A 27,733-nucleotide genomic window follows, 5' to 3' on the forward strand; every position below is an offset into this window, starting at 1 on the left:
CTTATGTTTGCAAGCAAAACCCAAAAGAAAGCTGATTCACTTACCGATGGTGAAAAAGACGCTTTCGGGAAACCAAGAGGAGAAAGATGGAGAACGGGGAGCCAAAGTCAAGTTCAACCAAATAGATGGCTTCACAACATATCCAATGAGCTGGAAATGCAACTCTCGAGAAGAAAAGTTGAAGAAATTCAACTCCAAGGCAAAAAGACGACTTCGGAGACTGAAATGCTTATAAGGGGGCTTTTTAGCTAAACTGATGACTTTTTAAGTTGAAAACTAGTTAGCAGGGCTTAGGGCACTAGCACAAAGCATTCTTTGCACAAAAAGACCAACATTTCAAGAAAATACATCATACGCGTATGATGTCTCACAACATGAATTTCACATCGATTTCAACATTTGAGTGCATAGCCTCATTCCACATGTTAATCACATCCTATGAACCAAGTATCATGAGAATTGGAGTTAGAAAACCCAAGGAAAACCAAAAAGACGCAAAGTAGGCCATAAAATTGATTTTTGGTCATAATTTTGTCAAAGTAACTCCAAAATCATTGAAACTTTGTAGGATTGTTGATTAACACATCTACAAGCTATCTGGAACCAAAAAGCACCATTTTGACACTAAAAGACATCATACGCGTATGATGTCTATTTGCACTTACAGAGCCAAAACTGCTCATTTGTCATCATACATCCATTATATATATCTAATACATGCTACATATGAAATTTGGAACCATTTGGTCAAGAGAATCACCCGATTAGCCCAATTGAGGAAAATCCTGTACCTAAAGCCTATTTTTGACCCAAATCCAACATACTCAAGTCCAAACCAAAATTTGAGTAGAGACAGCCTTCACTAGTACATGGGGAGTCCACAGAACCAATCCCATGCAAAATTGATGAAAAAGATATCATACGCGTATGATGTCTCCAGAGCCATTTTTGCCCAAAATCTATCCAAACTTCATAAATCCACTGAATAAGCCTATCTAAAGCCAAATCCAAGCTTATAGAGAAATTTGGTCTAAAAATACACTAAAAGACATCATACGCGTATGATGTCTCACTATGTGATTTGAAAGTGAACCACCAAGTTTTATCCAATTTGGATCATAAAATCCAAATTCCTTTCAAAATTTTTACAAGAGCCAGAACTGGACTAAACTGGCCAAAACTTGACCAAATGGGATCCAAACTCAAATCCAAGCATATGATACTCATGTATACACTATCAGCTACAAGCACAACCAATATGAAGTCATTTTGACACAAAAGACAGCATACGCGTATGATGTCTCCAGCATGATTTTGAACCCATTTTGCATATTTTTTCACCTACCTTGCATCCTTAGGCCCTGAATAGCTCATGTTTCAATTTTCAAGTCATTTGAATAGTTAAAAGCTTCATTTCGGCTTTCAGTACTAAAAAGACGCTAACTTATGAAATTGGAGTTACAGGATCCATGGATTCTGCCAAGTCATCGGCAACGAAGAGAAAAAGACCGACAATCAAAGATGCTCTTGCAGAAGCGGAAACCTTTGACATTCCAGCAGAAACCCTCAAGCCAACCAAAACTTGGGTGGAGGAAGCAGTATTGGAGAAAGAGGGAATAAAGATCTACCAGGGGACTTTCAGAGATCCTCAAGGGCAAGCGGTGGATGTACCGATGATCCCACAGGAATTGGTAGATTATAGCAGGTCAAAAGACATCAGCAGGTACCTGGAAAGGGCAGACTTGCACAATTTCTTCACCTCGAGACCATCAGTGTGGATACAAGAAGAGTGTACGAGTTGGCAACATCCATTCAGAAGGATGGAAAAGCCACATTGACAGCCATGGATGGAGAAAAAGTAGAAGTACAGATCACTCCACAACTCATTGCAGACGCATTGAAGCTGCACAATAAAGGGAGCTTGGTCAGGGAAAGAAGGGAGGCCATAGAGGTCTATGGGCCCAAGAAGCAAAATGCAACCTATGGAGATATGGCGGACCCAAGAGCGGCAACCCTTTGCCGACTGTACAACCAATTTCTTCATGTTTGTAGTAAAAGACCGCAAAAGTATACGACACCACCCCATGCCATTGCGACCACCATCACATGGGCATTAAAGAGCAATATGCCAAAAGAGGTGAATTACGCTCAACACATCCACGAGCAAGTAATTGCCATGCACAACGAGAAGCCAAAGTACATAGGAGGAGCGGAAATTCTGACAAGAATAGCTTATGAAGCTATTGGAGCTAGAGATAAGTGGCCAAAGGTTCCCTCCCAGAATGAGTGGCTTAGAGAAGCCGACAAGGAGGAAGAACAGCCCGAAGTATCCAAGAGGGCATCCACAAGAGCACGCTGGAAACTAGAAGCAGTTTCAGAACCTGCAGAGGATGTGGACGAGCCGCTTAAGAAGAAAGTAAAGAAGAAGGTTGCTCCCAAGCAAACCAAAAGTCAGAAAGCGGCAAGAATGGAAAGACTAGTGGAGCAGTTTAGAGCGGAAAGAGCTTCAAAGGGTGACTTTGAAGAAAAGTGGGTGCCAGACCCCACTAAAGTCGGAACTAGCTCAGCCAGGCCACATATTGATCAATACGATCAATATATTAAAGCTTATGAGGAGTCATAGGCTATTCTGGAGCAGCAACCTGTCGAGCCATACACTGAAGAGGAGGTACAACAATTAAAAGCTGAGCTGAAAAAAGACGACAAGGGGAAAAGGAAAGTAGATGAGTCTACTAAGCCTCAAGAGATAGACGGGCAAGCCGACAAAGGGAAAGCCAAGGAAGCTGAGGACAAACATCCCTCTTTTACTAATGTACCAAGCCCGAAGAAGACGGAAAAAATTGTGGAAGAGATCACAGTAGAGGTAGACACAGATGTTATGGAAAAGCCAGAAGCCGAGACCAAAGAAAAGAAGATAGATCCAGTTCAGCAAAAGAGAAATGATTATGAGGATCTGGTAACGATAGGATACACTGAAGAAGAGGCCCTTGAGGCAGTTTATGGGATCACCCTACAAAAACAAGATGAACGGAGAGGGACGGAGGAAAAAACAAAGAGTACAAAAGAAAGTGAAGAGAAACTGGATGAACCGAAAGCACTAGAGGAGCCAAAGCCAGTGGAGGTGGTGGCAGAAAGAGCTTTAGAGTTGATAGATGATGATGAAAAAGACATGCACATGGTGCATGAACTGCTCAGCAAGATAAAAGAAAGGTCCAAGGCAAAGGAAGTAGAGATTGAGACAGCCAAACAAAGGGAAGCAGAGTTGCAGAGAAAATTAGAGAATGCTATGACTGAATCTGAAAGTCATAAAGCATCACTCTATGACGCGGAAAACGAGAGAGACGGCTTGATACTCCAGCTAGCCGAGGCTTCAAGAGAAGTGACAAGTGCACAGGAAGCAAGGGAGCGGCTAGAGGATGAGTTGGAGGCGGCCAAGGATGAGCTCATTGAGCTAAGGGAGAGAGTCGAGCTCCAAGAAAGAACAATCACTAGACTCAGGACTACCCCTAGAGCTAGCAGAGCAGGAACCGAACAAGAGGGAGTTATCATACCAGCTTTGGAAGACCAGGTCCGAAGCTTACAAAGAGAGCTGAGATTAGAGCAAGTGCAAAGGTTGCACATTGCGGAGGGATCATTGGCCGCAGAAGAGAGGCTCACATTAGAAAATCAAACACTACGGACAGAGAATGAGGCCCTTCGCAAACAGCTCCAAGATCTACAAGAGCAACAAAGAAGAGAGACAGAGACACCACACGAAGAATCAGGTGGAGTAGCCATAGAGCTACCAGAAACTGGAGAGGCAACCACAATTGAAGATCCAGCCCCAGCTCAAGAGGTGGCCTCGACTTCAAGAATCTCTGAAGAAGAAGAACAAAGGCTCCATGACCAAATAGAAAAGTCAACAGAGGAGAGTGCCAAGGCGGAAATGGAATGGGAGAGGAGACTCCTAATCTCCATTAGACTTCAGGGACTTGACACAAAAGTGCTCCATGAACAGTGGATGCAACCCAGCCTGCCTTTCCCTTTGATGAAATTTGAAGTGCTAAAGACAATAAAGAGAATAGAGGAGGAGCAGTATGTCGCTCTTTACGAAGGCGACATCACAAAGGAGGAACAATCAAAGAAGATAGTAGATTCACAACCTAAATGGAGGAAAGGTTGGTTGAACAAATACCCAACCTACCTCATCTACTTGGTGGAGGCACTAAAGGAGATTCGGGAGGATGCAACCTTCTGCCCGGTGCCAAGAGTCAGAAACTGGAAAGAGCATGGCAAGATTGCAGAAAAGAAGCCAAATTGGCTTAATTATCCCAGGATGCCAGGACCAAAGGCAAGAGAGAGAATAGGTAAAGCCTACATGGTGAAAACCCTAACGGGCACCATCAAGCTCTTTACTGGCTCTCCTGACCTTTCGTGTCAGATGCTCAAGAAAATCTGCAGGACTCTCTTAGCTTGCATTGAAGTGTTCGCGCCAGATAAAGCCACGACCTTGAGTCTACTATCGACGGCCGACACAGTGACTGATATGATGTATGATCTTTCATTGCAGCCTTCTCCAAAAGTGTTACACCTCCTATACCAAAGGATTATGTTTTTGCCTAGCTTCCACATGCAAACATTCGAAGAAGCTTTCTACACCGGCTTTTTCACCCACGAAAGCAAAATCTTTGGCCCAACCTTGACCATCGGCAACCTACGATACGAATCACATTTGCAGATGCTCAAGACGACAGGACTTTATTGACCAAGCATAAAAGTCATGTCAGGGACGACATGAACGCGGAGGGGGGGAGTGTTGAGCCAACAGAGGATCACACCCACATTTTTGCTCACACTCATCATTTTGTAACCATTGATTGTAATAAATGTCTTTTCGACATTGATTTTGATTTGAGCCATTCATTAAGTAACGGTACTCAATTGAGTTTCCAGCTTGTAATCCCGAAGTAATTTCACTTGCTGATGTAATTAGTTAGAGATGTTCTCACCTCCAAGGCTGAGGTATATAAGCCAAAGTTTTTGTAACCTAAGGGGGATTCAGATTATTAATCAAAGTGAGTTTTTGAGCGCCGTGACTGTGTCTGAGAGAGAGTGAGAGAGAGAGAGAGTCTTATCTACTTGCTACGCGAGCTACGGAGCCGCCATTGGAGAAGCGACACCGCCATTGTGTTAGCAACGGCGAGAGCTACGCACAGATACCAAGAGTGCGCGCTATCGGCTTCTATGTGTGGTAAGTTCCTACGAGCTTCGGTGTGAGTTTTCTTCCAACTCGTGTGTCGGAATGGAGCGTGCAGCATATGTATAGAACCACAACGAGTAGAGCTACACATTAGTACCATCGGGGTCAAGTTTCGATCACCTGTATTTTTCGGCCTGTCTTCATACGCGTTTACCGCACGGAGTGATTATAGGTTGATTTTGCAGTTCAAGTCCTTAGGGTGTTGTTCTTACCTAGTGAATAGACTTCCCCTTGAGTTTGAGATCGATTCAATGATTCTAGATCCTGTTTCGTATAGCATTCGTTCGTAGTACGGATTTCAGTCACTTGCGTGTTTTAGAACTTAGATTTGATTTCCTTAGTAGTGATTGTCATTAGAAGGTCGAGTAGGTGATTTGACACCCACCTAGTTGTTTCCATGCGCCTGCGGGTCAAGCTCCGTCCTCGTCTGACAAATTCTGTTGTTGGTTGAGTTCTCGCTATTTAGCTTCCACTAGCGGCGTAACCGCCTTAACATGAACCTAATGCTTTAGCAAAAGAAAATAAAAGCAACCAAAAGGAATTAGAGTTATCCAATTTTCTCAAGGGGTTTCAAGATGTTTTTATTGATGACATCCCTTGTGAGCTACCTCCTAAACGAGGTAATGATGACCATGCAATTGAACTTCTTCCAGGAAGTTCACCGCCTAACAAACCTCCTTATAGAGTTTCTCAAGCTCAACAAGAGGAGATTATGCGGCAAGTGCATGAGTTAGTTGAGAAGGGCATGGTTAGGCCTAGCTCATCTCCATTTTGCTCACCTGTGCTATTAGTGCAAAAGAAAGACGGCACATATCGTATGTGTGTCGACTATAGAGCACTAAATAGGATCACTATCAAGAATAGGTTTCCCGTTCCACGGGTAGAAGACCTATTTGATAAGCTACAAGGATCGACCTACTTCAGTAGGATTGACCTAAAAAGTGGCTATCATCAAATAAGGATAGTTGATCAAGACATTGTAAAGACCGCATTTCGTACTACATTTGGTCTTTACGAATACATTGTCATGCCTTTTGGCTTGACCAATGCACCAGCCACATTCAACCGATTGATGGAGAAGCTGTTCAGGCCTCATCGAACCTTCACTGGAGTGTTCTTTGATGATATTATCATCTACTCTAATTCATTGGAGGAACACAAGCAACACCTCCAGGTAATATTTCAAGTTTTAAGAGAGAATAAACTTTATGTTAATCGAAAGAAAAGTGAATTTTTCTTGCAAGAGATTCAGTATTTAGGTCACATTATCTCTCAAGATGGCATCCAAATGGATCCATCCAAGTTAGAGGTAATAAAAGGATGGCCTAAACCAAGGAATCTTCATGAACTAAGAAGCTTTATAGGTATGTGTGCATATTATAGACGCTTCATAGAAAAGTTCTCACAAATTGCGGGACCATTACATGACCTAACAAAGAAAAGTGTTAGGTATACATGGTCTGCTAAGGAGAACAATGCTTTCGAAAAGCTTAAAGAAAAGCTTATCTCTCAACCTGTGCTTACACTACCGGATCTCTCAAAACCATTTGAGGTCCAATGTGATGCTTGTGGTGATTGCCTTGGGGTTGTTTTGCTCCAAGAAGGGCACGCCATTGGCTATGAGAGTCAAAGGCTCGATCCTGTTGAGCAAGCTCTAGGCATATACGAAAAATAACACCTTGCAGTTCTACATGCCTTAGACTCATGGAAGCACTATTTATTGGGGACTCCTTTCATTCTGCGAACGGATCACATTGCTGGTAAGCATAATCAAGTAGCCGATGCACTCTCAAGACGACCGAGAGTGAATGCGGTTTCCATAGCAACTCACAATGATCTATCTTCAATGATAGATGAGTATGCTATTGATCCCGATTTTAGAGATGTGATTTCAGCCTTTGCATTAGGGAAGAAAGAAGAACCATTTACTTTACAAGATGGTTATCTTCTCTATGGCAATAGACTATGCGTTACTAACTCACTACGTGAGAAAGTAATGTATGAATCTCATGCTCCCCCATATGCGGGGCATAGAGGGATTCAGTCTACCTTAAAGGGAATTGAAACATATTTCTATTGGCCTACCATGAAAGTGAACATACAAGAGTATGTTTCCAAATGTGTGTTATGTCAAAAGACAAAATTTGATAGAGGGAAGCAACCTGGATTGCTTCAACCCTTGCCAATCCCTAATTCACCTTGGGAGAGCATATCCATGGATTTTATCTTTGGATTGCCTAAGTCTATCCATGGGAATACGGGGATATGGACGATAGTAGACAGGTTCAGTAAACAAGCTCATTTTATACCTGTCAAAAAGACTATCAAAGCCCATCAAATGGCAACCCTCTTCATTTTACAAATTTTCAAGTACCATGGCTTGCCAATGTCCATAGTGTCGGATAGAGATCCTAGAATGACAAGTAATTTCTGGAAGGGTCTCTTTGAGAATTTAGGAACAAGGCTAAACTTCTCTTCGGCCTATCATCCACAAACTGATGGCCAAAGTGAAATAGCTAACCTAACCATTCTCGATCTACTAAAAGCCTATGTAACGGAAGTAGATCAAAGATCCCAATGGGAGAAGTACTTACCCTTAGTAGAGTATGCTTACAATAACACTGTACATACTTCCACAGGAAAAGCACCTTTCGAGGTAATTGAGGGAAGATCAAAAAGTCCCTTGCTACTTAAAGTACATGGGAAGATCTTCGCTGCAGATGAGTATAGCCCAGACCTACAAGAATCTTTCCAAAAGATTAAGGATGCTATCTCTATCTCACAGCAAAGGCAAAAGGCTGCTGCTGACAAGCACAGAAGAGCCAAAGCCTTTAAAGAAAACGATTGGGTCTTGTTAAAGTTTCCCAAGGCTCGATTAAGGCACACGACGGGCAAGAATCCTACGGGCCACCAAAAGTACTATGCTAAACTAGCAAAAAGGTACTATGGTCCCTTCCAGATTCTTAGGCCAATCAATGAGATGGCCTATCAACTTAAGTTGCCCAATCATTGGCTCATACACAATGCTTTTCATGTGAGCCTATTAAAGCCTTACAAAGGAGAGCCACCTCAAGAACCAACTATTGAAGACCCACCGGAGATCGAGGACCAAGAGGAGGTGCTGCAGCCCGAGTCCATTCTCCGACATGAAGACAAGGTATTAAGAGGCGGTAAGACTATCTGACGATATCTTATTAAGTTTAAGAATTATCCTTTCGAAGATGCTAGATGGATGCAAGGCATACAATTAAAGGATAACCTAAACCTTGTCAATGCTTACAATGCTTCCCAAGAGTAAGCAAATGTACAAAATGTTAAAAATGAACAAAATTTTTGTCTTATAAGGCTCTCTTTTTCTTTATTTGTGCACAAAAATGAAGTAGTATGCATGCTTAGATCAAGTTTGCGGAGACGACGTCTCCCAAACACCAAGTAGAGCTTGTCACTCTACTATGGAAGACTGATAGGACTAATGTGCAGACATGGTTGCGGCAGCCTCAGGCTCTCAAGCGCCAAATGGACTAGTCATCCATTATGGAATGATGTCGTAGGGTAACATAGGGATCCTCTACCCACTAAGAAAAGGACTCATGAATATGCTTTATCTTCTCTACACCATAGTCGAGGACGACTATGATTTCAAGAGAGAGGTAATGTCATAATAATCAATATCTAATTCTCCTAAATGATTTTCTCATATTAAACTGATCATTTAATGTGGGGAACTGCCAAGGGAGAAAAAGCTAGAATATTGGTTAAGCTAGCAGACCGGCCATAGTAGGGATCCAAAGGAGGGAAAATAGGGATCCAAAGGGGGGGCCATCTGCAAAAGAGCCATGTGCAACAATGGGCTAAAAAGACCCTAAGGTTCAGCCCATTAAGACTTCCAAAATGCTAAGGTTCCAAAATTCAAAGGTTGTGTCCAAAGGTCAACCCTAGGGAAAATTGGATGCTTTGTGTGTGCCCTAAAAGTCTTTGCACATCCCTACATGGGAGGGGGCGATCCCCAAAGGTCGGGGATGAGAGAGAAAGCCACACACACACACACAGGCTCCCTTTACACAAAGGGAATGAGGGACACATGTCAGCTCCCTAGGCCAGATGCCCACAAGGTGTGCCCAATTCCTATTGGAAGACCCTTGAAGTGGACCAATGAGAATTAAGCTAGAGTAAATGTAGTTTAATTAATTTAAAAACATTTAATAAAAGAAACCAATGAGAATTAAGTCTCCTAGAAGACTATTGGGCAGTCTCCCGAAGGGTCCAATGAGCATTCAGAAGCCCCATGGATTGCCTGATTTCTATTGGCCAGGAGACAAAGGGGTCCAATGAGAGTTTAGTTTAATTATTTAATTACCTAAAGCTTTCTCAAAAGGGGAAAGGGGGACACATGTCAGAAGGCTATCACTTATGCTGCTTAATACCTATTGGCTTGACTTGGGGAGGTGCAATGAGGCAAAAGACAGACCAAATTAGCAGCTAGGGCTCGCCCAAGAGAGAGAGGGGGCTGATTTTTGCTTGGCATTGACACACACACACACTCACAATTGACCATGTGTGAAGAAAGAATACTCTATCTCCTCCCAAGCTTTAATGGAGAGCTCATCACCTACTCCAAGCTTGTGAGATAGAAGCCTACATCAACACTCTCTTGGCATGTGGATGCAAATCCAACCAAGAGCTAAGCTCCAATGCATGCTCATCTCCTCTACCAAGCTAATTACTAAGCTAAGCTATGCTAATATGAGTGATTATGTGAGGAGATGTACATCTTTCTTGTAAGATACTCCTTCTTCCTCTCAATCTACTCTCATACCCTGCTAGCTCTCACCATCTTCGAAGGTGTGTGAGGTCTTGGGTCTGAGAACAGGGATAATTCAAGTTGTGTTTGATTAAGTGTTTTGCTTGGTGTATGAAGCTTCCATCTTCATTGCACTAGCTAGTCTTGAAGGAACACAAAGAATTGTATTGTACAATGTCTCTCTTGATGGGAGAAACCATAATACAAAGCCTTTTGGAGGGGGGACCGGCTCCATGAAAATCCGGTCCTCAACTGTTGTCAATAGCTTAATTTCTCTCTCTTTTGAAAGTATTGTCGATGCTATCTAACTAGGTGTTATGCTTTTTGTTGCTCTCTCCACCCAAGCACTCTTGTAATTCTCATTAGGAATCTATTCTAATGAAATGCCCACTATGTTCATGCTAATTTCCGCTACACATAAGTTATTAGGCCATTAAATGTTACAAAACGCAAGGCCTTCAAGGCTGAAAACACAAGTGCATAGAGGAGTCAGCAAATGGCGATGAGGGGTGGAAGGAGAGCGATGGCAGAGGAGAAGTCCAAGTGATGAACCCAATCCACAAAACATTGATCTGCAAGCAAAAACGCAGGTCCCCAATGAGAAAATGCTAGTGCCAGAAAATGCAGGTGGAGATTGAGGCAGGTCTTCACGATGGAAACTTATGTAAAGGCCTCCCAGATAAGGCCATGGCTGATCCTCAGTCTATAAGCTCTGATATCATGTCAGTGTGAACAGCGGAAGAAAGAGACAATGGCAGTATGACACAAGGGACGAGGGAAAGGCTCGCAAGCCCAATAACTCTAGATGGAATACTGTAATGGTACAAGACATGTGAGTGGCAAAGTGCACCCCGCCTGTCAGAGTGGGCAGCGGAAGATGAGAGGAAAGAGACAACACATGGTAAAAGGCTGGCAAGCCTGTAACTCAAGATGGGACCTCTGTAAATGACACTACAAGTGGGAGAGTCAGCCGCCCCACCCTATATACATGGGTATAGGGGGGTGGTCGGGCAGCCCAATAAGTACCCACGACCACCCCCTTTACCCATGTATATAGGGTGGGGCGATTGACTCTCCCACTTGTAGTGTCATTTACAAAGTTGCCATCTCGAGTTACAGGCTTGCCAACCTTTTACCATGTGTTGTCCCCTCTCTTTTCTCTCTGTGTCTCATGCTCCTTGTCAATTTCCTCTCATCTTCCGCTGCCCACTCTGACAGGGGGGCTGCACGTTGCCACTCACATGTCTTGTACCATTGCAGTCTTCCATCTGGAGTTATTGGGCTTGCGAGCCTTACCCTCGTCCCTTCTGTCATACTGCCATTGTCTCTTTCTTCCGCTTCTCACTCTGACATGATATCAGAGCTTCTGGACTGAGGATCATCCATCGCCATATCTGGGAGCACTTTACATTGTAAAGTTTCCATCGCGAAGACCTGCCTCAATCTCCACTTTCATTTTCTGGCACTAGCGTTGTAATGGAAATGGCCTATGAACTTACAGAATAGCGGAATTAAGAGAATTAGAGTGAGCAACTTTGAGAGCATAGATGGTGGACTTAATTGGTAGTAGCAACTTAATCATAACACTTAATTAACTAGGCATGAGCAATACCTTTGCAAGAGAGAGAGAGAGAGAGAGAGAGAGAGAGAGAGAGATTTTAGAGAATATGACAACAGTTGAGGACCGGATTTATGTGGAGCCGGTCCCCCCTCCAAAAGGCATTTGTATTATAGATTCTCTCATTAAGAGAAACTTGGTACAATACAATCTTTGTGTTCCTTGAGACCTCTTTGGCATTATGGAGATGGAAGCTTCATATACCAAGCTTTTGCATAATATCAACAATCAATCTTAGCTTGAAAACAATCAAGAACTCGTGAACATCATTAGTCCTTGTGTTCCCTAAATCATTTGAGTGCATGAATATGTATACTTTTATGCATCAACTTGTGCCTAAAGCAGCAATAAATCTACCTTGCAATACAATTAATCTACTTGCATTAAGTGTTAACCCTCACGGCTCACGGACACCCATCACCTACGATGGACGTGTATTATGTATTTGGTAGAGTCAGGCACCGGGCTTGTCGGTCCAATAGGAAAAGGGTAAGAGTGATCGCCGATGAGAGGCGCACTTTAACTTGGACATTCAAGGGATTAGTTGGCTAAGCATGGGCGCCCAAGTGTGAATGGGGTGAGCTCCTATAAAAGCCAACTAAACCTAATTTTTACTCATTCTCTCATTTGTGCAATTGAAGAGTGCTCTTGCTCCATCTCCATCTTCTTCTTCTTCACCTCCTTGTGTGTGTGTGTGTGAGAGAGAGAGAGAGAGGGAGAGTGTGTGTGCGATCGAGCATTACGAAGGCACGACGGCGGCGAAGCGGTTGAGCGCGGCACGACTGCAGCTTCTTCTTCATCGCGGCGAGGAATCCACCACGAAGGCGAGCGTAGAGCGGTGAGTGACACACCCTTTGTTTTCTTGAGCTTGCTAGTTTAGGCTTGTTGTGTGCTTGGAGCCGTTTGTGGCTCGCACACGGTGTATTGGCAAGTCCCTTGCTTCGACAGTGCGGCAAGGAGCGCACATTTTTGGCGCCGCTGCCGGGGATATGCCCTACATTAAGCTCGGTTAGCACTTTACGCTTCCTTGTGGTGCAATTTCTATCATAGGAAAAGCAGGGAAGGAGTGTGTGGAGATTTCTGTTTTTTGCGTTTTCTGCATTTGCTGTCAAGTTTCAATTTCTGCTATTGTCTGCGTTTTTTCAATTTCTGCAATTTCTGCATTTTCAAGTTCGGTGTTTTCAATTTCTGCATTTTCTGCAATTTCTGCAATTTCTGCATTTCTCAATTTTCTGCATATCTGCGTTTTTTCAATTTCTGCATATCTGTGTTGCGTTTTCAATTTCCGGAAATCAAAAACGCGAGCGAGCGGGCGGCTAAATTTTTTGAAAATAAAAAACGTGACTCTTAAAACGGATGGGTTGGTTTGTATAAAAGATAGATCGGGATCGGGATCATTTTCCCAAGCCCAAGCCCAAGCCCAAGCCCAAGCCCAGGCCCAGGCCTCAGTCCTATGATATATACTAAACTCACTCTTATATATATACCCTACTCCCTCAAGAGAGAATGAGAGTATGTGGGACAAGTCCTCCACTCTCCTCCTTTCTCTTCCCACTTGCACCCTTAGACTTTCTAGTTTGGGCCTAGTTCCCTACTGGAAATTGACAGTTTTAGGGATTCCGAGGGCATAGAGTGACCAAACGGAGGGCTGTAAAGCACGGCACGACCCTCTGACCGATACGCTCATTTCGAGCTATCACACGGCCCATTCCACGACACGCTCTAAAAAATCTAGCAAAAAAACAAACAAAAAACACGCTAAAAACTAGTCACAAGGCCTCCTAGAGCAGCTTTTTGACACCTTAGGGTATCAAAAGCACATGCACTTACGCTCTGGGCGGGTGCTAGAACACGAGCATATTGAGGGTGCCTGTGTTCATACGGACACCCATTACCCATCCACGATAGGATCTAGACCCTCAACGGGGACACAAGGTAGCACCACCCAAGACCCTAAAATAGCCGCTAGTGATTCCTCCTCCGACTCAGAGATCATGGAAGCATACCCTACCCAAAACACTGAGAGAGAGGGCCATGCACCTCCCGAAGCTCCACAGCCTAGCACTAGTATGTTTAGCCGTTTCATGGAAACATTAGGTAGAGCTACTCGCTCGAAACCTGATGCAAATGAAGCACACGAAGGGGGTGGGGAAGTGGACTCTCCTTTCACATCGCACGTGGACCCCACACCCCCAAAGAGTGTCCATGTGGATATCCTGCCAACTTCTTACCAAGAAGGCCCTGTTGAGCTGCCTCCTTCAGAAGTTCCCTCTAGAGTACCGTTGGTGGCAAGTAAAACCACGGGGAGCAACATTGCTTCTACCTCACAAGAAACCGTTAACACGTCGACTCTAGAAGGATTGTTCATTAATGATCATTGGACATACGACCTCCACACTGAGGTGTTGACGGATCTACACTCTGGCCACGCCTACCATGTAGGATGGATAGAGATTGTACAATCCACCTCTAGTGCCACGAGCATCGAAGATCAACAGAAAATGATCTGTAATGTTATCCATGGCATTATTCAATCAGAAAGGCAAAACCGAGGGGTAAATATACTCTCAACTGGCCCCATGAGATTTCTGGATATGAGCAAGGCTCAATAGCCTACTCTATCACAAATGGAGACTCCTCTAATGAGCCCCATGGACCCATCTTACGTCATTTCACCTGGGGTCTCTATGCAATCTGAGCCTCCGAGCGAAAACTTTAGCTTCCCTAACTTGGCTCAACCCTCTATTAAGGAAAACACAGTGCTCACTCCAGGGATAAGCCTAACAGAGAATGTACCGATGACATCTACGGTTAGCGCAGTGCCACTGCCTAGTGTCGTAGTACCTAATATGGGGCCTCGACCGTATGTGCCTCTAGCCCCTTATGCACACATGGCCCCCACACCTCCAATTGTACCACTTGCTTATGCTCCTCGAGTGCCGCTCCCTAGCTCTTATCCGAGTGGACCTATGCCCGGTTATGTTCCATATCCTGCATCATCCACACATATGCCAAGACCGGTACCCGTTCCTCTCCCACATATGATTCCAAGAGTACCTCCACCGGCCCTACCTCCTCACATAGGTGACTTGGCAGCGTTTGCTCAAACCATAGGTCGATCTATCGCGGAAAATATGCGTCATGCATCTGATAGAGAGCCTAGAAGTAAGGCAGTACAAATTGCCAAACTCACGCAAAAATTCAATGGGGACGAAGATGCTAGGAAACACATTGAAGTGTTTGAACAAGTATGTGATTCCTTAGGGGAACGCAACGAACTACATAAGTGCAATGCCTTAAGCTTGACATTAAGTGGGAAGGCTGGAGATTGGTATAGGACCCTAAGGGTGGACGAGAAAACAATCTACCCTACCCTTCGAAGGTTGTTTCTAAAGGAGTACATACGAGAAGGTGTGCTTTGGGGTGTAGCATCTCAGCTACAGAAGGCCGAACGTAAGGAAGGAGAGTCAGTAAGGGACTTCATTAGTCGTCTAAAGCACTTAAACTCTCGTTGCCCTGTAAATGAGCGCTTCAACAATAACCAACTGCTTGATCGATTCATTTCAGGGTTGAGGAATGAAGGAATCTATAATGGACTAGTGATTAGAGGTATCACAACCTGGGAAGATGTCACTGTCAATGCAATCCAATTAGAGGACAACTTGATGATAGCAGGCATGAGGGTGTCTACTGACACGAGATCCACTAGCTCACAAGCCATTGAGTATGAACCCATGACTGCAAAGCCCATTGCCAATGAGCCAAAGGTATTTGAGACATTCTTGACAGACCTCACCAAGGCAATCCAAGAGTCTCTTAAGGATAATCGACCCCCTCAAAATAGTCACATGTATCCAAGAAGGGAGCAACAATGGTGTTCCATTTGCTTAGGTCCACATAGCACTAGTGAGTGCCCTACGTTTAGAGTAAACTTTAATGGAACTTGCAACGCATGTGGTAGGTATGGTCACCAAGCTAAGGATTGTTTAATGATCAAACGTATGATGGCAAATAGACCACCTGTAGCCTGGACGGATGCGCCTCGAGCTCCTGTATTGATGCCTGCTCCACCTGTTGAGCAACTACCGCAACACATGGTCCCTAGATCTCAAAATGTTGTACAAGCTACACCGCTACCACCTCCTGTGCTAGGACCGCAGCCCCCGCATCCAAGAGTCGCCCCTATGAACCAAGTGGGTTGCGAGCCATCAAATGCTTATCCAGATGGCTGTGAGGAGGAAATAGACACTAGTATTGCCTACGGACTTGATACATTGGAAGAGTGTCCTATATACTACATGGAAGATTGTTGGGGACAAGTCAAGCCGGTTTATCAAGCTGCTGCTCTCGCATCCAGAGGTCAAAATATCAACACCCAGGCTAGGAGGCCACCTCTTCAATGCTACGAGTGTGGTGGACCACATCGAGTAGCGGAGTGCCCTATTAGGCTGCAAAAGAATGCTGCACAGATGCAAGTGAATCAAGGGAGCACGTCTGCAATGCCAATACTCACATGTAATCGTTGTGGCATAGATCACTTGATTGCCCAATGCCCCTATAACCCAAATGCGCCTAAAATCACACCCCTGAATTTGGTCGAAATTGCTAGTGTGACATCGCCAATACCACCCGTCGCACCCGCTTATGCGATTACACGGTCCATGCTTCAAGGGCCAGGACATATCCTCGAAGAGAGAGATACCGCGTCAATTATCCAAGCAAAGAAAAAGAAGACACGAAGGAAGAAGTCGCAGAATACGGAAAATTCAAAGCCAAGTTCCAAAACAAACATAGGAACAGGAGATGACCCCGTGTATATGAATGACCTCGAGGATGATTCAGATTCAGTCGAGACAATGGAGACTAGAACCAATACCACAAAGGGAAAGACCGACAAAGAAAACCGTAACATGGAACCAAATGAAAACCGAATAAGAGAAAATCATAAAGAGCCTTTGAAAACACCACAAGTGTTTCCAAATCCAATCCAAGACCCCCAAGATAAACCGCAGGGGCAAAAAGGGAAGAATCGTAAAAAGAAGATTGGGACGTACCCAAACCCAGTAGACGAGATCAAGCAGGTGAAACATCTAAGAGGTTTAGTGGAGGAGACTCAAAGGAAACTAGAACCAGAACCCATGCATATCAAAATTCATGACACAGTGTTTCCCACGCAAGTTCATCCACCCCACATGAACCATAGACCGTTAGCCATATCTAGTATCATCCAAGAAGGGAGTGAGGACAGGACATCAGAAAGTGAGCATACACCCTTCTTGTTGGGAAGGATGTTTAACGAAGGAATACCTGATCCCATTGAGGAATATGAGATTCCATCCTCACCAGTTCCTAGTCAAGGACCTCCACCCTGCAAAACGCCAATGAATGTTGCCAAACTAGTGGACTTCATGTCTTCTGAGGTCCGAACCACGATCATAGCAAAGCTGTATGGAGATCCTGAGTTATTCCTTGCACTTCGAGCATTCCTTAACGGAGAGCTACGAACGGGATTACCGCAGTTTGCGCAACCAAATAGGCCTGACTCGATTATGATTGATGAGGAAAATCATGTGCAATCACTTGACTTAGATGGACACGAGTCTGTGATCGAGGTACCCATTAACGAATTAGGGCAGTATTTTGAAGGCGACGAGTCTAATGCGACCCTACCCATCACTACCAAGGGATTAACTATAAAGGGAATTCTTGATGGTGGTGCGGGAGTTAGCATCATTACAAAAGATTGTTGGGTATCCATGGGAAAACCCCGACTCAGTGTTACTAACATTGTGGTAAAGATGGAAAATGGTACCATAGCCAAACCTATGGGGATGCTCAAGGATCTTAAGATCAAAGTTCTAGGACACAAGGTATGACATACGTTCATTGTAATGGATTTCTCTAAACACCTTATGTCATATGAAATGATTTTAGGACGACCATTCATGAGGGAAGCACAAATGGTTCACGATTGGTCTAAAAATCATGTCTATTTGCAATTCCAAGACTCTGTCCTTAGAGTGGATTTGGTGACTGGTAAGGTACACCCCTTAGGGAGTAAAACCATTATTGATCATCGCTCTGACACCACAGTTCACTCGGCCCCACTACAATATTGTTACACTTGTAAGAAGGATACAGACATTGGCCAAGATTCTCCTTACATGGATGTGTTACCGGGTATGACGGAATCAGACAATTTGGATTGGGTCCACCTAGCATCAACCATAGACACTTGGGGAAATAGGGGGACGACCTGGGTAACACCTAAGGGGGATGAAATGCCTATACCCTTAAATATGCTACAAGCAATGCGTATCGCTTCCGACAAGACTCATCCTAAGGTAACAAAGAAAACATACAAGTGGGTCCCTAAAGCTTCTTTAGTGACCATAGCTAGTGCTAAAAAACAGAAGCCTTGTAAGAAACGTATCACTCGCTCCAAGAAAATTAAGAAAATGTTGCGATGGATCCCTAAACGACTATTGGAAGCCCAAGGCTACTATCAAGGAAATGATCAAATCTGGGTGCCGAAACGTAGATTGTGCTCTTACCTATCACCTGACCCAAGTGAGCCCAATCCCGTAGCTCCAAAACGAATCAATGATCGTGAAAAGAAAAAAATCACAGAATGCTACACACCTGCTCCCGAGCTAGTTTGGGTACCAAAGAAAGAACGATTTGTTCCACCTAGCTCAGGAAGGGGAGAGTCCCATGAAGATTCTAGCTCATCATGTAATACATCCATAGAGGTAAAAGCTTCTACACCGCCTCCATCTATAGTAATGGACCTCCATGAAGCTACAAAAGAATCCGCACCTCCCAGTGTTCAAGAATCACCTAATGAACCACTTCAAGTTCAATCCTGGGAGAGTACCTTACCACCCTTGCAGCTTGACAAGGCACCTAGGGTAATAGAAAACTACTGGCAAAAATCCTCACCTATTACCAACTGGAACAATTGGTTTCAAAGGGTGACAAGCTCATTTCAAACGGTATGATCTACCCAAGGAAGGGGGGAGTGTTTGTGGACATCCATCATTCACTTGTTTCCCTCTCAACCTTTTTCCCTGACCTCTCAATCACCAATCTTAGGGAATGTACATATAAAGCTTTATACTCACAAAAAAAAAACAAAAAAAAAAAGAGCAAGAGCAATTAGCAAACGAGTATGCATAATAAAAGTCAAAACATTGACTCAGACCTACACATGTCACATCTGGTACAGTGAAGCAGAAACCTATGCCATAAAACACCTTTGATCCTCATCACTTGAGTGATGGAGGGTAGGTAAGATTAGTACGATAGGAGTGTTTCTGTTTTAGAGTTGAGTGATTAGAAAAGTTCTCTTTTCCCACTGATGTGCCTCCTAGATGTATTGTTTGTGTTTCATAGTGTGTACAGGAGCGTGTTGCTATTGATAGGATTTGGACCTTCATGGAACCTTCAAATCAAGCGCGACCATCAACACAAACAGGTGTTTCTTGTCCATTAGAATTGCCCTTATCTTTTTTGCATCCATGTTTGTCTGCTTTGATTGTGATTGGTAGCATACTATTCAGCGCATTTGCTTAGTATCAAACATTTAATTCAATGTAATGTTTTGTCATAATCACTTGTTAGGTTTAAAAATCAAGCAGTCCGACTAAGCTAGTTTGACCAAGTTAGGTGTTAGAAATCTTCTCTTAATACCATGGGGAATGCCTTCCTAATAAGCAATGGTTACTTAGGTTCTTAATCCGATTTAGGCAGCATTGTATGAAATGTACTAGGGCTTTCTAGTGGGCTTGACCCTATTGACCTTTAGCTTAAGTATTATAAAGGGAGTTTACTAATGTGATGAGCCTGGGGGATGTAACAGTGTTATATGACCTCCCAAAGTTACAAAATTAAAATGTTGAAAATGAACAAACAAAAAATCAAAGTGCCACAATGTAAAATTTTAAGCTGGAAGAGGAATCCCTGCTTAAATTGGTACTTCACTCACATGTATCGCCTATGGTACTAGAGCCCTAGAGGTTCCCAGTGTGGGCGCTTTTCCTTGAGAAGCAAAAAACCCAAGGCATACAAAATAAGCACACACATCAAAATTGAATCAGTGTGAAAAGACTTTGGGGGGTCAAAGAAAAAGTAATCAGTCAGGCGATGATTTCATGAGAAATTCCTTTTATGGTAGCTTAACTACAAAGTCTTCTAGATATAGCCTCTAGTCAGCCCTCGAACATGAATACTTGGCTCTCGCGATTAAACAACTTAATTGACCATAGAAAATTAAGAAGCTTACCCATGGTATTAATATTCGATCTCTAGTGCCTTTCGACCGTCAAATTAGCGACCCCAGACTTGTTTAATTTTCTACCTTTACATCTGTTTATGCATTTGATTACATTGCAATTTAATGTTCATTGCTAACAAATTGTTTGAAATTCTTTTACCAATCAATTTGTCTACCTAAAACTACATATGCTTTTTAAGAGAATGCAATTACTGTGCCAATGTTGTTTGATTTTGCAGTGACTGACGAAGGCTAAGGACATTCATCTCAAATGCTCTTCCACCTCGACAAACCAGCTTCAACTCAATAGCTTCTGAGGACGGAATCTACATCAGGAAGGGGGGCATGTTAACCCTCACGGCTCACGGACACCCATCACCTACGATGGACGTGTATTATGTATTTGGTAGAGTCAGGCACCGGGCTTGTCGGTCCAATAGGAAAAGGGTAAGAGTGATCGCCGATGAGAGGCGCACTTTAACTTGGACATTCAAGGGATTAGTTGGCTAAGCATGGGCGCCCAAGTGTGAATGGGGTGAGCTCCTATAAAAGCCAACTAAACCTAATTTTTACTCATTCTCTCATTTGTGCAATTGAAGAGTGCTCTTGCTCCATCTCCATCTTCTTCTTCTTCACCTCCTTGTGTGTGTGTGTGTGTGTGAGAGAGAGAGGGAGAGTGTGTGTGCGATCGAGCATTACGAAGGCACGACGGCGGCGAAGCAGTTGAGCGCGGCACTACTGCAGCTTCTTCTTCATCGCGGCGAGGAATCCACCACGAAGGCGAGCGTAGAGCGGTGAGTGACACACCCTTTGTTTTCTTGAGCTTGCTAGTTTAGGCTTGTTGTGTGCTTGGAGCCGTTTGTGGCTCGCACACGGTGTATTGGCAAGTCCCTTGCTTCGACAGTGCGGCAAGGAGCGCACATTAAGTAACTAATCTACTTGCAATAAACCATTAGCCTTCTTGCAATAAGCATAACATGCACTTTGTAGAAAGCATTAACTATCCCAAGCCTCAGTCCCAAGACCTCAAACACCTTCGAAGGTGGAGAGAGCTAGCAGGGAATGAGGGTAGGGAAGAGGAAGAAGAAGTATTCCATAGGAGAAAGAAATAATTCCTCACTTATCATCACTCTTCTTGCTTAGCATACATAATAGCATTAGTAATGAAGATGGAGAAGATGGAAAGCTTAAGCATTGAAGCATAGCTCTTGGTTGGATTTTCATTCCATAGCCAAGAGTGTTGGTGTAGGCTCTCAACTTCTCAAGGAGCTTGGAGAAGGAGATGGAGCTCTTGCACCTTGCCTAGCACACAATGAGAGTGTTTGTGAGTGTGTGTGGGTGAGTATACCCCCTAAGCAATCCCCTAGCTTGCTTGGGTCGACCCCCCCCTTGTAGCTCATGCTTGAAGCTCATTGGACCCCTCCAAGCCTAGCCAATCATAAGCAGGAGGCATTACAAGCAGCAAGGGTAGCCTTGAGACAAGTGTCCCCCTTTCCCCTTTGAGAGAGAGGACTTGATAAATGCAAAATAAATGAATTAAATCCCCTAAATTATCATCAGACCCCTTGGGTGGCCAACCAATAGGCTTCAGGCACACAATGAGGGCAACATGAGGAGGAACTTGACAAGTGTCCCTTTTGCTTTCTTTGTACCATGCATGCCTTGTGTGAGTGTGTGGGTGTTCTCTCTCATCCCCCCTCATGTAGGGCTCGCCCCCTCCTTGTAGGGATTGAATCTTTGACTTTTTTACAGCTCAAGCCCTCATGCATAGGCCCAGTTCCCACCACAAGCTTGGCCCTTAAGCACTTTAAGCTTGGGCTGGGTTCTCCCCTCAAGTGCAACCCTAACATCTCAAGCATGTCAATCACCTCAAGCATCTCAATCATTAAGCACCTCAAGCATCTCAAGCACCTCAATAATCAAGCACCTCAAGCACCTTAGTCATCAAGCATGACAAGCAGGACAAGCACCTCGATCTGGGTCGGGTTTCCGCGCCTCAAGCTCAGCCCTAGATTATCTAAGGTCAAAGGACTTTTACACATATTATTGGAGGTCTTCAATGAAGCTAACCCTAAGGTCTTCATTGGTTAGCCTTGCTCTTTGATAGACCATCTCTCATTTGGGCCCCTTTACCAATGGCCCCGTGTTGATATAGATCTAAAAGCACATCTCTATATCTTAACCCTTGTTCCCGTTTATTCTCCCACATTAAGTGATCAGTTTAATATGAGAAAATCATTTGGGTTGGTTAGATATTAGTTTTTATGACATTACCTCTCTCTTGAAATCATGGTCGTCCTCGACTATGAGGTAGATATGGTAAAGTCTCACCCATTAGTCCATTGGTCTTAGCGGGTAGAGGATCCATTTTTACCCTACGACATCATTCCAGAGTGGATGACTAATCCAGTTGGTGCTTGAGAGACATTGTCTGCCGCAAGCATGTCTACTCTTTTTAGTCCATATCATACTTCAAAAGTAGAGTGACAAGTTCTACCTGGTGTTTGGGAGACGTAGTCACCACAAACATGATCCTAAGTATGCATACTTCTTAAAATTTGTGCACGAAACATAAAAAGAGAGTCTTATAAGACAAAAACATGGATCATTTAAAATGCATTTCTTTTACATTTGCTTACTCTTTTGTGTCATTGTAAGCATCATTAACAAGGTTCATATTATCCTTAAGCTATGTTCTTTGCATGCATTTAGCATCTTTGAAAAGATAATTCTTAACTTAAATAAGATACTGTCAGTAGTCTTACCATTTATTTATACCTTGTGCTCGTGTCGAAGGATGAAATTGGGTTGGAGCTCGTTTGCTTCATCCTCGTTCTCTAGTGGGTCTTCATTTATAACCTCTATTGGTGGCTCTTCCTTAATAAGGCTCAAATAGGCTCTCATGAAAAATGATATATATGAGCCAGTAGTTGGGCAACTTTAATTGATAAGCCATCTAATGAATGGGCTTGAAATTTTAGAAGGGGCCATAGTGTCTTTGTGCTGACCTAGCAGAATACCTTTAATGGCCCGGAGGATTCTTGTGTATAATTTGCCTTAGATGAGCCTTGGGGAAGTTTAGTAAGACCCAACTTTTTTTTCTTTTTCTTTAAAGGATAAGGCTCTTTTGTGCCTAATGGCAGGAGCCTTTTTTGCCTAGCTAATAGATGGATATAGCATGTTTAATCTTCTAAAAAGATTCGTTTTGATCTCGGCTATACTCCTTTGCAATGAAGATCTTCCCAAGTACCTTAAGCTACAAGGGGCTTTTGGATCTTCCGTCTTTAGCCCCGAAAGGTACTTTCCCCTTAGAAGTATGTTCATGTTATTAGCGACATACTGTTGTTAGGGTATGTACTTCTCTCATTTGGAGCATTGATCTACTTCGAATCACAAGATTTTAGTAGATCAAGGATCATTAGTTTTGTGATTTTCCTTTTGGCCATCCGTTGGAATAGTAGGCCAACATAAGAGATTACTCTAGTTGTGATAGAGACTCTATCAGAAATTAGTGGTCACGGTAAGATTTCTATCCGACACAATTAGATGTCGGCAAGCCATGGTCCTTCTATCATACTTCATCTTTTGGTATACCATACATTTTGAAACATACTCTTGTATGTTCTTGTTTCTTGGTAAGCCAATACAAGTATGCTTTTATTCCTAAAAGAATAAATTCAAATTCCTCTTTGCCCCACATATGGGAGGAGCATGGGAAGTGAGGAAGATATAGCCTATTGAGGTATGGAAGATAACCATCCTCCAACGTGAGTGGTTCTTTTTCTTCCATTTGTAAAGTCTAGTATCATATCCCTAAAGTCGGGGTTAGAAGCATATTTAACTATCATAAAACATAGTTCATTGTAAGTTGCTATTGATATCCTATCTACCCTTGGCCATCAGGAAAGTGCATCGGCTACATGTTGTGCTTGCCAGCAATGTGAGCAATGTAAAATTTAAATTGCAAAAAGAAATTTGCCCACCTCATTTGATTGTCGAAGAGCTTGGTTCGTATCATGGATGGAGTCAGCAAGAAGTACTTCCATGTGTCAATGGCATGTAAAACAGCTCATAGTTTCTTTTGTATATGTCCAACATTCGCTCATTGGATTTGAGTCTTTGAATCTTATATTCTATGGTATTCCCTTCTTGAAGCAATTTTTTTCTTGAAGGTATGCACCCAGGCATTACATTGGACCTCAAATAGCTTTGAGAGATCCCGTAGTGTAAGCATAAGTTGAGAGATAAGTTTCTCTTTGAACTTTCAAAAGTATTTTTCTCTCTTTGTAGTCCATATACACTTAACGTTCTTTTTTGTTAAGTCATGTATTGGACCTGCTATAAGCATGAATTTTTCCTATGAAGCATCTCTAGTATGCACTCATACCTTTAGAGCTTCGCAACTCATGTAGACTCCTTGGATTAGGCCATCTTTTTATTACCTCTACCTTTTGTGGATCCATACAAATACCACCTTTAGAGATAATGTGACCTAATTATTGAATCTCTTTTTAAAAAATCCACTTTTCTTTTGGTTAGAGGAAAGCCTAACCTCTCTCAAAACTTACCAGTTCATGCTATTGCCTTTTGAACTCCTCTTGTGGAGCTTATAAAGCTCAATAAGGAGGCTTATTAGGCAGTGAGCTTCATGGTAAAAGCTCCATTGCATGGTCATTGTCCCCTCATTGTGGAGATAGCTCACGGGGGTATCATCAATAAAAAAAATTTGGAATCCATTTAGGAATGTAGAAAATTCTAATTCCTCTTGATTACCGTTTTTTTAAAATTGTTATTGGTTGAAACATTGAATTCATTTACAGACTTTCTAACAAAAATCATGTATATGAATATATAGATTTTCATTAACTTGCGAAAAGCATGCATATTTACATGGGATAGGATCCTACCCGACTCATAAACATGTATGTACATATCTCCTAGCTTAGGAAAAACAAAAGCCTTTTGCTATGAGCATCCTCTTTTGGAGTTTCCAGCATAGAAACTCAAGGCGGCTTGTTGCATGCATTTCTTAGGGGACAAGCACGATAGACATGCCCTTGTTGTCCACACTTGTAGCATTTGTTATCCTTACGATAACACTCTAGCTCTGTTGGAGAGAGTCTATTCTTACCTTTGTAGACGCCTTTCTTCTTAGCTTTGTTATCGGTGTTGCTAGAGTTCCCTTTGGAGGAAGTTTGAGCATTATTCCTTCCTCTAGGCTCATTTTGATCCTTCACTTCCATGGGCTTAGAGTTTCTCTTAACCCCTTGTTGGAAATTGATTTGAGAGGCGACCATAGTATGGTGTACAACCGCCGATATGGCATTAGGCCTTTGTGAGTTAATATACTCGGCCATCTCATCAAAAAGACCCACACAAAATTGTTGCTTTTGCTCCTCATGAAAGACTATCTTTTTGTAGACACTGGCTTTGAGAAGTAAATCCCAAAACTTATCTACATACTTCTGGATAGACTTGTAGGGAGAGAGTTTCAAGCTTTGCCATTCTGTGAGGACATTGTCTTTAGTGTTGCTTGCCAGAAATTGTTTCATGATGGAGGCTCTTAAAGCCTTCCATGTCCTTAGAGATTTCCTTTGGGCTCATAGGCTAGCCCACCATTGACGAGCGGAGCTCTGAAAATGCATAGATACCTGACACAGTTTAGAGGACTCCATGAAGTCCTCCTCACCAAAGGCCACATCAAACTGTTGGATGAAGGCCAAGATCTTGTCCGTAGCACCAAAGGTGCCATCATAGGTAAGAAAAGTGGTGTCCTTTCCTCCCTCCTTGAACTTCTTCAGCTTCTTGGACCTTCTCCATACCGGATAGGACTTGCAATGGCCTTTCCTTTTGTACTCTTTGAGAGAAGAGCCACTACGTTCATTGGAATATGAGGAAGGTGATGAAGATGGAGAAGAGGGTGACCTCTTTCTCTCCTTTTCCTTCTTTTGGTACCTCTTTTCCTTTTTGTGATAACGAGGAGGAGGAATTTCTGGAAATCTTTCTCTCTTGGGGGGAGTTGGAGATCGTTGAGGTTGCTGTCTTCTTGGGGCCACATCTTCAGAAGTATTGGGAGACTCACTTATTTCTCCTTCTCTTGGGAAAGGCTCTATAGTAGAGACTTCACCATTCTTCTTGGATGGAGGTAAGCCCGCTAGTAATCGTTTAAGCACTTCATATGGGTTCTCCTCTTCTCTCACCGTAGAGAGCCCTCTCTTGGAAATCTCTTGAAGAGGACTTCTCAGGTGCTCTCTCTTTTGGGGGAGTTTGGAGAATCCCATAACATTGAAGTTGTTGGAAAACTTCACCTTGTAGGGCTGGGTTTCCCATAGCTTGTTGCAGCTTAGAAATAAGACAATTGATAAACATGGGAGCATCATCATTAGCACCTTCATGTGCAAAATCAAAGTTATCAATGTTCGTTCTACTCTCTTGATTATTGTCAACCATGTTAACAAAATTTATGTATGTAGTTAATATATGCTTTGGCAATTCAAAACCTTAGTTTCCACTCCTCTTAGCCTTTGAAAATCGGCTCTTAAGTATCTACACCCACGGCTCAAAGTGGTTAATTATAGAGAGTAGAGGAGTAGGTCTAACATAGCAGAGTTGCTGAGGGCTAGCTCCTTTCGGACTTCTTATGGCTCAATAATGGTAAAGCCGTAGGCAAGTCTAAAAAGACTCCATTATTAAGTCCAAAGCTCCCGAGGAGTGCACCATATCCCACATAGTGGACTCAACAAAACCGATAATAAATCCCAGTTCCACTTACCCTAATATAATTAACAACATCAACCATTTATAGGCTACTTAAGGACCTCTCTTCTTAAGCAAGAAAAGAGAAACCAAATGCTTTTATACCAATGTAATGGAAATGGCCTATGAACATAGAGAATAGCGGAATTAAGAGAATTAGAGTGAGCAACTTTGAGAGCATAGATGGTGGACTTAATTGGTAGTAGCAACTTAATCATAATACTTAATTAACTAGGCATGAGCAATACCTTTGCGAGCGAGAGAGAGAGAGAGAGAGAGAGAGAGAGAGAGAGAGAGATTTTAGAGAATATGACAACACTTGAGGACCGAATTTATGTGGAGCCGGTCCCCCCTCCAAAAGGCATTTGTATTATAGATTCTCTCATTAAGAGAGACTTGGTACAATACAATCTTTGTGTTCCTTGAGACCTCTTTGGCATTATGGAGATGGAAGCTTCATATACCAAGCTTTTGCATAATATCAACAATTAATCTTAGCTTGAAAACAATCAAGAACTCGTGAACATCAGTAGTCCTTGTGTTCCCTAAATCATTTGAGTGCATGAATATGTATACTTTTATGCATCAACTTGTGCCTAAAGCAGCAATTAATCTACCTTGCAATACAATTAATCTACTTGCATTAAGTAACTAATCTACTTGCAATAAACCATTAGCCTTCTTGCAATAAGCATAACATGCACTTTGTGGAAAGCATTAACTATCCCAAGCCTCAGTTCCAAGACCTCAAACACCTTCGAAGGTGGAGAGAGCTAGCAGGGAATGAGGGTAGGGAAGAGGAAGAAGAAGTATTCCATAGGAGAAAGAAATAATTCCTCACTTATCATCACTCTTCTTGCTTAGCATACATAATAGCATTAGTAATGAAGATGGAGAATATGGAAAGCTTAAGCATTGAAGCATAGCTCTTGGTTGGATTTGCATTCCATAGCCAAGAGTGTTAGTGTAGGCTCTCAACTTCTCAAGGAGCTTGGAGAAGGAGATGGAGCTCTTGCACCTTGCCTAGCACACAATGAGAGTGTT

This window comes from Adiantum capillus-veneris, chromosome 21, assembly GCF_014529385.1.
Source record: "Adiantum capillus-veneris isolate H3 chromosome 21, ASM1452938v2, whole genome shotgun sequence".
NCBI lineage: Eukaryota > Viridiplantae > Streptophyta > Polypodiopsida > Polypodiales > Pteridaceae > Adiantum > Adiantum capillus-veneris.